The following is an 11,292-nucleotide window of genomic DNA, read 5'->3' as shown; positions in this document are numbered from 1 at the left end:
GGAAGTGACATCACTCAGTGGAGAGCATTTAAAGGGAACCCGTCACCTGTTTCTTGCTGCCCAAATTGCAGGAAGCATAAATCAAATCCTGGTTGAACAATTTTGAGGAAGGGACCTGTCAATAAGGGCTCACTCACACTTGCGCTATTTTGACGCAAACGGAATCCGTCACTAATGTAGTACAGTTCATTTATTTACAGTGGGAGCGCGACATCATGTGGACACAAGCGGGTACTGCATGACACACACACGCGCCATAGTAATGCACTTCCAATGTAAAAAAATAAACTGTACTACATTAGTGACGGATTCCGTTTGCGTCAAAATAACGCAAGTGTGAAACTAGCCTAACCTCCAGCCGCATTGTGAAAAGTCAACAAGTGACGACATTGGACTAGTCTTGCGTCCGGCTGGCCTGTGATTAGGTATGATACATGACTGCTTTCACGCATCAGTTTTTTGGCATCAGGCACAATCCGGCGAAAAAACTGATGCGACAGATCCGTCGAAAAACGGATCCATCACATCAGGTTTTTTCCATCCGTTTCTTCCGTTTGTCGATGGATCCATTGCGATACTGAGCATGCTCAGTTTTAAAAAAAAATGCAATCTGTCACTGTATTGCATTTTTTGTCATATTACGACGGATCCGGCACCCATAGGCTTCCATTATACAAGACGCTGAATGGCGCCAGATCCGTCGGCATCCGTTTTTTTTTGTTTTTCAACAAAAAACTTTACTTTTCCACATTTTTTTTTTCTTCAGGCACAAACCGGATTGTGCCTGATATGATGGATCTATCGCAGATTGTAAAAAAACTGATGTGACGGATCAGGCAAAAAAAGGACCAGTCTCATTTGTCCCCTTCCAGAGAGAGAGACTTTTTTTTTATCATTGCAGAAGTCAATTTACATGTGTTCTGGGCATGCCCAAAAACAAAAAATGGATCTGTCGCCTGATTCCATTTTTTTTACGGATGGCGACGGATCCGGCGCCCATAGGTTACCATTGTAAACAAAACAACATCACCGGATCTGTCGCAATCCGTTTTTTTGACAGTCACAAAAAACGTTGCATGCTGCGTTCCTTCCGGTGGCCGCACAGACACATTTCGCCGTATCATTGCACGCCAGATCAAAACACAAGGCCATGCAGCACAATCCGGCTCAAAAACAAAACTATAAGGGAAAAACAAATCCAGCGCCAGATCCATTTTTCCCAAAAAAAACCTAATTGCGCATGATGGAAAAAAGTGATGTGTGAAAGAGGCCGCACATGGTGCGCCCTGTCCGGCAGCCGCACAGACAACCTTTGCCGGATCGCAAATGCAACACCATGCGGCGCAATCCGGAGCTAATACAAGACTATGGGGAAAAAAACGGATCCGGCACCATATCCGTTTTATCAGTTTTTCGCCGGATTGTGCCTGATGCCAAAAAACTGATGTGTGAAAGCAGCCATAGGCGTCTATCACTTTACTGTAGTAGATTGCATGCTCAAAATAAACATTTGAATCACTCACTTTTTCATAACTAATAAAAAGTAATTGAACACACTTATCATTACCGTGAGTATGAAAGTCCGATGTTTCAAAATATATTATTTAACTGTTCTGTAGAAACTATACATAGAAAATAAATCAAAATACCAGAATCAGGGGCGTAACGATCGCGGTCGCAGAGGTCGCCACTGCGACCGGGCCCGCAGGGTTATAGGGGCCCGGCAGCCGCTCTGCAGAGCCGGCTGCCGAGCCCCTATGTGTAGTGCCACTATGTAGTGGCCGACTGCGCGACCGTTAGGGGGCCGGCCTGTGAGTCAGGGGGGCCCAGTGTCTGCAGGGGGGCAGAGGGGCCCCTGACCTGGAGAGGCCACCAGGCGTTCCTGACCTGCTGCAGAGGAGATGTGCTCCTGCACGGCAGACGGAAACCATCCCTACCAGGACCTGCGATGATGTCACGCCCATGTGACTGTGTGGGAGGAGACACAGGATGCGGGGCAGAAAGCAGGAGAAGATACTTCGAACATATGAGTGGTAATGATAAAAGAGGGGACATGAGGGGAGGGGCTGCAGGGTGAGTGGGATATGAGGGCTGCAGACTGTGACAGAAGCATGTGAAGGGTGCAGAGTGTTTGAGAGGGGTAAGTTGGGGTACAGGCAGGGTGAGATATGTGGGTCAGGGTGTGTGTGTGATATGGGGGTGCAGGCTGTATAGGGAGCAGGGTGTGTGACATATGGGGGCAGGGGCATAACTACCGCAGTCGCAGGGGTCAGTAGGAGCTGAGAGGTACTTGTTTTTTTATTTTGCTGGCTGCATGACACATATAGGCCCGGGGAAGCTGCCTGCATGATACATGGAGGCCCTGGTGGGGCTGGCTGCATGACACATAGAAGCCCTGGGGGCTGGCTGCATGACACATGGAGGCCCTGGGGGGGCTGGCTGCATGACACATGGAGGCCCTGGGGGGCTGGCTGCATGACACCTGGGGGGGGGGGCTGGCTGCATGACACATGGAGGCCCTGGGGGGGCTGGCTGCATGACACATGGAGGCCCTGGGGGGGCTGGCTGCATGACACATGGAGGCCCTGGGGGGGCTGGCTGCATGACACATGGAGGCCCTGGGGGGGCTGGCTGCATGACACATGGAGGCCCTGGGGGGGATGGCTGCATGACACATGGAGGCCCTGGGGGGGCTGGCTGCATGACACCTGGGGGGGGCTGGCTGCATGACACATGGAGGCCCTGGGGGGGATGGCTGCATGACACATGGAGGCCCTGGGGGGGCTGGCTGCATGACACCTGGGGGGGGGCTGGCTGCATGACACATGGAGGCCCCGGGGGGGCTGGCTGCATGACACATGGAGGCCCTGGGGGGGCCGGCTGCATGACACATGGAGGTCCTGGGGAAGCTGGCTGCATGACACATGGAGGCCCTGGGGGGGCTGGCTGCATGACACATGGAGACCCTGGGGGGGCTGGCTGCATGACACATAGAGGCCCTGGGGGGGGCTGGCTGCATGACGCATAGAGGCCCTGGGGGGGCTGGCTGCATGACGCATAGAGGCCCTGGGGAAGCTGGCTGCATGACACATAGAGGCCCTGGGGGGGCTGGCTGCATGACACATGGAGGCCCTGGGGGGGCTGGCTGCATGACACCTGGGGGGGGGCTGGCTGCATGACACATGGAGGCCCTGGGGGGGCTGGCTGCATGACACATGGAGGCCCTGGGGGGGCTGGCTGCATGACACATGGAGGCCCTGGGGGGGCTGGCTGCATGACACATGGAGGCCCTGGGGGGGCTGGCTGCATGACACATGGAGGCCCTGGGGGGGATGGCTGCATGACACATGGAGGCCCTGGGGGGGCTGGCTGCATGACACCTGGGGGGGGCTGGCTGCATGACACATGGAGGCCCTGGGGGGGATGGCTGCATGACACATGGAGGCCCTGGGGGGGCTGGCTGCATGACACCTGGGGGGGGGCTGGCTGCATGACACATGGAGGCCCCGGGGGGGCTGGCTGCATGACACATGGAGGCCCTGGGGGGGCCGGCTGCATTACACATGGAGGTCCTGGGGAAGCTGGCTGCATGACACATGGAGGCCCTGGGGGGGCTGGCTGCATGACACATGGAGACCCTGGGGGGGCTGGCTGCATGACACATAGAGGCCCTGGGGGGGGCTGGCTGCATGACGCATAGAGGCCCTGGGGGGGCTGGCTGCATGACGCATAGAGGCCCTGGGGAAGCTGGCTGCATGACACATAGAGGCCCTGGGGGGGGCTGGCTGCATGACGCATAGAGGCCCGGGGGGGGCTGGCTGCATGACACATATAGGCCCGGGGGAAGCTGGCTGCATTACACATGGAGGCCCTGGTGGGGCTGGCTGCATGACACCTGGTGGGGCTGGCTGAATGACACATGGAGGCCCTGGTGGGACTGGCTGCATAATACATGGAGGCCTGGGGGTGCTGGCTGCATGATACATGGAGGTCTATTGGACTGCATAATAAACATGAAGAACACCTTATACATAGACTATAGCAGCGCATTATACATGGAGGTCTATGGGGCTGCATTATAATACATATAGGACTATGGGGGCTACATTATAATATATGGAGGACTATGGAGGCTACTTTACACATGGTCTGTGGGGGTGCATTATAAAGCATGGGGGACTGTGGTGCAGTATAAAATATGGAGAACTATGGGAAATGCATTATAATACATGGAGGACTATGGGGGTGCATTCTAATATATAAAGGGTTATGTGGGACCCTTTATACTATATGGAAGGCTATGTGGGGGCCATTATAGTATTTGGAGAACTATATATGAGGGAGGAAAAAGATACAAGTATGGGATGGGAATGTTTTGTGCTGAGGGAAAAGGGCTCTTTCCCATGCTCTGCTATACATCTCTCAGCACCCAGCTTTCCCATGCTCTGCTATACATCTCTCAGCACCCAGCTTTCCCATGCTCTGCTATACATCTCTCAGCACCCAGCTTTCCCATGCTCTGCTATACATCTCTCAGCACCCAGCTTTCCCATGCTCTGCTATACATCTCTCAGCACCCAGCTTTCCCATGCTCTGCTATACATCTCTCAGCACCCAGCTTTCCCATGCTCTGCTATACATCTCTCAGCACCCAGCTTTCCCATGCTCTGCTATACATCTCTCAGCACCCAGCTTTCCCATGCTCTGATATGGGAAAGCTGGGTGCTGAGGGAAAGATGTATGACAGAGCATGGGAAAGCAGGGTGCTGATAGAGGGATTTTAGATCATAGGAAACCTGGGTGCTGTGGGTAAAAGCCAAGTGTCAGCATCATTATCCCGTACCCTAAGTGTTGTGTACATGGAGGGGGGCCCCGGTCCAAAGTTTGCACCAGGGCCCATCAAACTCTAGTTACGCCACTGACCAGAATTATGGGTTTTTGAAAGCTGCAACTCTGCAGAAAAAAAAATTCGATAACAAGATCATACACGTCATACCTATCCCAATATAGTATCAGTAAAATTTCAACTTGCCCCATATGAAATATACTCTCATACAGCTCCATTCGCCAAAAAAAAAACAAAAAAAAAAAAACATTACAGGTATTTGATAATGGTGACACAACATTTTTTTTTTTTTTATTTATTTTTTTTAGAAAATTCAGAAATATTTTTTACCACTAAAAAAAAATAAGATGTAGGTTTGGAATCAGAGGAATCATTCTGACCTGGAAAATCGTATTCCCAGGCAGTTTTTTTCTGCAGACTGACAAAAACACAATTGTGCAATTCTATTTTTTTTTTTTTTTCCCAATTTCACCGTATTTGGATTTTTTTTTCTTTTTTTCCAGTGCTTCTTATGATGAAGTGGATGGTGTCAATCAAATTTAAAACTAGTCCCACAAAAACCAAGCCCTCATATGGTAATGTTGGTTGGAAAAAAGTTACAGTTTAGTTAATTTGATCATTAACTGGTTGATAGGAGTCGTGTCTATCTGATGGCTCGCTCACGAGAAATTATAAATCGGATAAGTGCAATCCAATAAAAAAAAAGGGATTGCACTCAGACCAGTGTTAAGGCCCTGTTACACGCAGCGACGTATCTAACGATATATCGACGGGGTCACGGATTCCGTGACGTACATCCGGCATCGTTAGCGAAGTCGTTGCGTGTGACACGTACGAGCGACCGCTAACAATGGAAAATACTCACCAAATCGTCCATCGTTGACACGTCGTTCATTTTCTCAAAATCGTTGATTGTTGAGGACGCAGGTTGTTCGTCTTTCCCGAGGCAGCACACATTTCTATGTGTGACACCTCGGGAACGACGAACTACAGCTTACCTGCGGCCGCCGGCAATGCGGAAGGAAGGAGGTGGGCGGGATGTTACGGCCGCTCATCTCCGCCCCTCCGCTTCTATTGGGCACCCACTTAGTGACGCCGCTGTGACGCCGCACGAACCGCCCCCTTAGAAAGGAGGCAGTTCGCCGGCCACAGCGACGTCGCTAGGCAGGTAAGTCCGTGTGACGGCTCCTAACGATATTGTGCGCCACGGGCAGCGATTTGCCCGTGACGCTCAAACGACAGGGGTGGGAGCTTTCACCAGCGATATCGCTAGCGATATCACTGCGTGTAAAGCCCCCTTTATGCAATGATGGAGGGTAGACCTGCACTTTTTTTCTCAGCTATATTCGGTGAGAAAAAAATTGTAGCATGTTGGGATTTGACTCCGAAATCGGTGCAGTGTGAGGAAAAAAATTGATGCCATACGGACCCTAAGATTATCCTCTCATTTTAAAGGATACATTACAATTCTATAAGATGGGGAAATGTAAATTGTCCTGTTAAAGATTAATAGCTGCTGAGTAATAAATGGATTATGCACAGACAGCATACGGATTATAAGTGAGAAAAAAATTGCCTCACTTTTCTGGATGAAAATTGGACAGTTTTTTCATAAACTCATGTGACTCCTGCCATAGGCCGCTTTCACATTGCGTTTTTACTTACGTTCACTGCTTCCGTCGGGGCATCCGTCCTAATTCCCCCCTCAACCCTCTGCAAAAGGGATTTCAGATGCATACACCGACGGGGCCATTGAATATAATGGAGCAGACGGAGTCAGCGTGTGCTCTGTCTTGCACAATTTTCGGGTATATCCATTTTCTGCAGGTGGACACCCAGATGTAGTAGACTATGTTCGGGTGTCCACATGCAGAAAACGTATATGCCCGAAAATGGTGCAAGACAGAGCACACGCTGACTCCGTCTGCTACATTATAGTAAATGGCGTATGCGTCTGAAACCCGTTTTGCTGGGGGGTTCGGACGAATGCCCCGACGGGACCAGTGAACATAGGTAAAAACGTGTTGTGAAAGCAGCCTTATTTTCTATCTTCCACACATCTGAGTTTTTTGGTTAACTCGTCAGCTCACAATTGTTGATTGTTACTTGCACTGAATATTCCTCTATATATACCCAGCAAGATTGTATATAAATGTGGTTGCTACGAGCAATGAATACATCCTTCTGTGTTATATCATTGTCGTGGGCGGTGGGGACGCGCTCACCACGCTCGGGTCCGGAGCTTCTGCTGCTGCTGCTCGGTGGCTCGAGCGGTGGACCGGACCCGGGCACTCGAGCAGCGCTCCTCGCCCGTGAGTGAAAAGGGATGGTTTAGATAGGGAGATTGTTCTTGATACCACCCACGGGACGTGGTGATGATGGCACCACCGCTGCTGGTAACGGGGATCCCGGGAGAGATGGTAGGGTGCAGCTAGGATGTTGTCCCCTCCGTGGGTAGGGGGTTGGTGATCCCGGGGCCCGGTGGTGTAACGGGGAGGCCGGATGGCTGGGGTGCAGGGACTGTGCGGCGCGGTGCCGGACGGCACTGGTGTACTCACTCAGACAATCACTGACAGAGTCGTTGGTAAACCAAAATGGCCGGATGGACGGGTCCCGCAGCCGGCTGCAGTGTTGTTGTTGTGCTCTCCCCGGACGGCTGAAGGTGGCTGTCTTTCCCTGCACCTTTTAGAAATGTTCTGTCTCCTGTGGTTGCCCACCGGAAGTCCGCTCCCCGGTGTATAGGTGCTGTAGGAGCCCGTTTTGCCCGCAGGTGCTGGCCCTTGGATCTCTAGCCTGTGGCGGTGGCTGTATATCCTCTCTGGGTGGACGGTTGCCTTACCTCCTTACGGCTCTGCGGAGTTCCACCAACTCCTGCAGACGGCCACCACCGTCTGCCAACCTTGCTGTCAGCTCCTACCCAGACACCTCAAGTGTTTACTCCTCTCACTTTCACCTCCAAGACTGGACTCACACTTTTCCCGCCTCCAGGCCTGTGAACTCCTTGGTGGGTGGGGCCAACCGCCTGGCTCCGCCCCACCTGGTGTGGACATCAGGCCCTGGAGGGAGGCAACAAGGATTTTTGGTTGACTGTTGTAACTGCCTTGGATGGGGGTGTGTATGTTGGTATGTATGTGACTACCTGGCTAGTCCAGGGCGTCACACTCCCCCTTGGTAAAATGCAGACCATCTGTGGGCTGCCCGTCCATCACCGGTTTTATTATTTTTTTTTTTCAAATTGTAAAAAGATAAATAACATATTAAAACTTCAACAGACGCATATTTTCAAGTCTTCCCTTACGGGAGGTGCATTACTTTTAACGTTTCAAACATTTTTATTAAACAGACGGGTTCACGGTCATCCGCTCTCCCACCAAAATAACCTGATCCTTGATGCTGCCCCTAAGTAACGGGCAGCACCCCTTTACCCCAGTCCAGGTCCAGGTTACCCGAGCGGGAACGTATACGGTGTCTCGCACCCGACTGTCACTTCAGGGGACCCCACATCCAGGGGGACCCCTGACCCCCGGTCCTGGTGGTGGCCGGGCCCCAGCCTCCTCTGCTGCGGGCCCTTCCTCAATTCTGCCTCTCCGGAGGCGGCACGGACAGAAACCAGCCCACTAAACTATTTACAAACCCACAAGTTCGTGGGTGGCCTGCAAGTTCTCGGCCATGTTCATGAGCAGTTTCTCATGTGGGCGGTAAACACATCGAGTCCCTCTGGGGACAACTTGCCAGCAACGGCCGGGTAATCACTGTCGACAATCAGGTGAAAACTTCAGTTGATTCGGATTCATTCATTCAGCTATTTACACATTTAACATATGGTACCCCTAAATGGTAGTTTCCCTGTACCTAAGTGGGGGTCGACCTAGGTTGGGGCGTGTGGACCTTCTGGGCCCAATGTCATCAGTGGAGGGCAAGGGGACAGAGGAAACAGTCAGTTCCTCTTCCCTTATGGCAGGTATAGCAAGATACCCAAGGAGACCAAAGGGGAGGGGGTATAGGTGCATCCCTGGGTGCTTGTTCGAGCGGTTCACTGGCGGGCGTTTCCGTCTCCATTTCTTCCACGTGTTGTGGGAACATTATCACTGGAACAATCACCGCACCGTTTTGCATAGGCCAGTCTGCTGGAAAATCACCCATCATTGTGTGGATCACCTTCTTCTCCTCTTCTCTGCTCGGCGTAGGAACCGGAACTTCGTTTGTCACTCTCAAGGGGTGAGGACACTTTTTCAGATGGTCCCGGGAAACCGTAGTGGCAGTCTTCCCCTGGTCGCAACTGATCACATAAGCCTTCTCATTCTCCCACTCAGTGGGCTGTATGACATACGGGGTCCTTTCCCACTGGTCATCCAGCTTATGGGTCCTTCTCTTCCATTTCAGCACGACATCTCCCGGCCCAAAGGGGACGGCTGACGCTCGCTTATTGAAGCATTGCGCTTGTTTCTCTCGGCTCTGACTGAGATTCTTCTCCACATACTCCTGGACTTGTTGGTATTGGATTTGCCGCCGAGTATACCAGCCAGCAGTCGAAGGAAGGGCCTCGGGAGCTTCCAAGCCCATTTCTAGGTCCACCGGCAGCCGGCCCGGTCGGGCTCTCATCAGATATACCGGGGTGCATTTGGTAAAACTACTTGGGAAGTTGTTGTACATGTCGACAAGGTCGGGCAGCTTGTCTGGCCACAGGTTCCGCTCTTCCAACGGTATCACTTTGAGGAGGTCTAGGACCAGATGGTTCATCTTTTCGCACATCCCATTAGTTTGGGTATGGTATGGCGTGGTCCTGATCTTCTTACAACCGTACAATTGGCAGAACTCTTGAAACACCTCCGCTTCAAAGGCTGAACCCTGGTCCGTGAGCACCCTCTCCGGGTATCTGTGCGGTCGACAGAAGTAGGCCTGGAATGCCCTGGCTGCGGTACGGCCGGTCAAATCCTTGACTGGAACAACCACCATGAACCTGGAGTAGTGGTCCACGATGGTCAAGGCATAGGTATACCCATTCCGGCTAGGTGTAAGCTTGACGTGGTCCAAGGCAACCAACTCCAGCAGTTGGTGGGTGATGATCGGCTGTAGAGGGGCTCTTTGGCTGACTTCATCCTTTCTTCTCAGCGCACAGGGGCCGCACTCTCGGCACCAAGCCTCCACAGATTCTCGCATCCCACTCCAATAGAACTGCTCCCTCAACAACATCTCCAGCTTCTTCCAGCCGAAATGCCTAGTGCCATCATGATATGCCCGGAGAACTTTGGGCACGCTGGCCTGAGGGACCACCAGCTGATGAACCTTTTTATGAGTCTTCGGGTTGATCAGCCCTCGATACAGCTTCTCCTCGCGCAGGTACAGGCGGGCTCGTTCCTTCCACAGCCACTGGGCCTCAGGAGGCGCTGCCGGATCCATTCCGGGGGAGCCTTGCTCAATCATGGTCTTGACCAACTGGACGGCAGGCACTTGGTCTTGGGCTTCTCGCCATCCCTGACTGGGTAGCGGGTCCAGGTTCGCCCGTTGTTGTTTGACATGTAGTTTTTTGACCAGTGGCCGATGGAACGCGGGCAACTCGATTTCTTCAAGGTCATCATCTTCCGACCCCCCATCCAGCAGGTGGGGCATCCGGGACAACGCATCCGCGTTGGTGTTCTTGCGGCCGGCTCTGTATTTGATAGTGAAGTCATAATTAGACAGCCTGGCCACCCACCGCTGTTCCAGAGCGCCCAGTTTGGCCGTGTCCAGATGGGTCAACGGATTATTGTCCGTGTAAGCCATGAACTTTGCCGCTGCGAGATAATGTCGGAACCTCTTGGTGATTGCCCACACCAGGGCCAGGAGCTCAAGCTTGAGGGAGCTGTAATTTTCAGGGTTCCTTTCCGTGGGCCGGAGTTTTCTGCTGGCATAGGCGATCACCTTTTCTCGCCCGTCCTGGACCTGGGACAGGACCGCTCCCAAGCCCACATTGCTGGCGTCGGTGTAGAGGACGAACGGGAGGCTGTAATCAGGATACGCCAGGATTTCCTCTCCCATCAAGGCCGTCTTCAGCTGGTGAAATGACTCCTCATGCTTCGTCTCTCACACGAACGGAGATCCAGGGGACCTGCCACCCCTAGTCTGCCCCACAAGGAGGTCTTGCATGGGGGTGGCCATCTTTGTGTACCCCTTGATGAAGCGACAGTAGTAGCCCAGAAGGCCCAGGAACTGTCTCACCTCCCTCACTGTGGTCGGTCTCGGACAGTCTTGGATAGCAGTGATCTTCTCGGGGTCTGGGGCGATGCCCTCCGCGCTCACCACGTGTCCGAGGTACTGCACCCTGGGCTTCAACAGGTGGCACTTGGAGGGCTTCAGTTTCATCCCATACTTGGCTAGGGACGCAAACACTTCAGCCAGATGTTCCAGGTGGGCCTCGTACGTCTGGGAGTATATGATCACATCGTCCAGGTACAGTAGGACCGTTT

Source organism: Anomaloglossus baeobatrachus, chromosome 7 (genome assembly GCF_048569485.1).
Source record: "Anomaloglossus baeobatrachus isolate aAnoBae1 chromosome 7, aAnoBae1.hap1, whole genome shotgun sequence".
Lineage (NCBI taxonomy): Eukaryota > Metazoa > Chordata > Amphibia > Anura > Aromobatidae > Anomaloglossus > Anomaloglossus baeobatrachus.
This window is presented reverse-complemented; position numbering follows the sequence as displayed.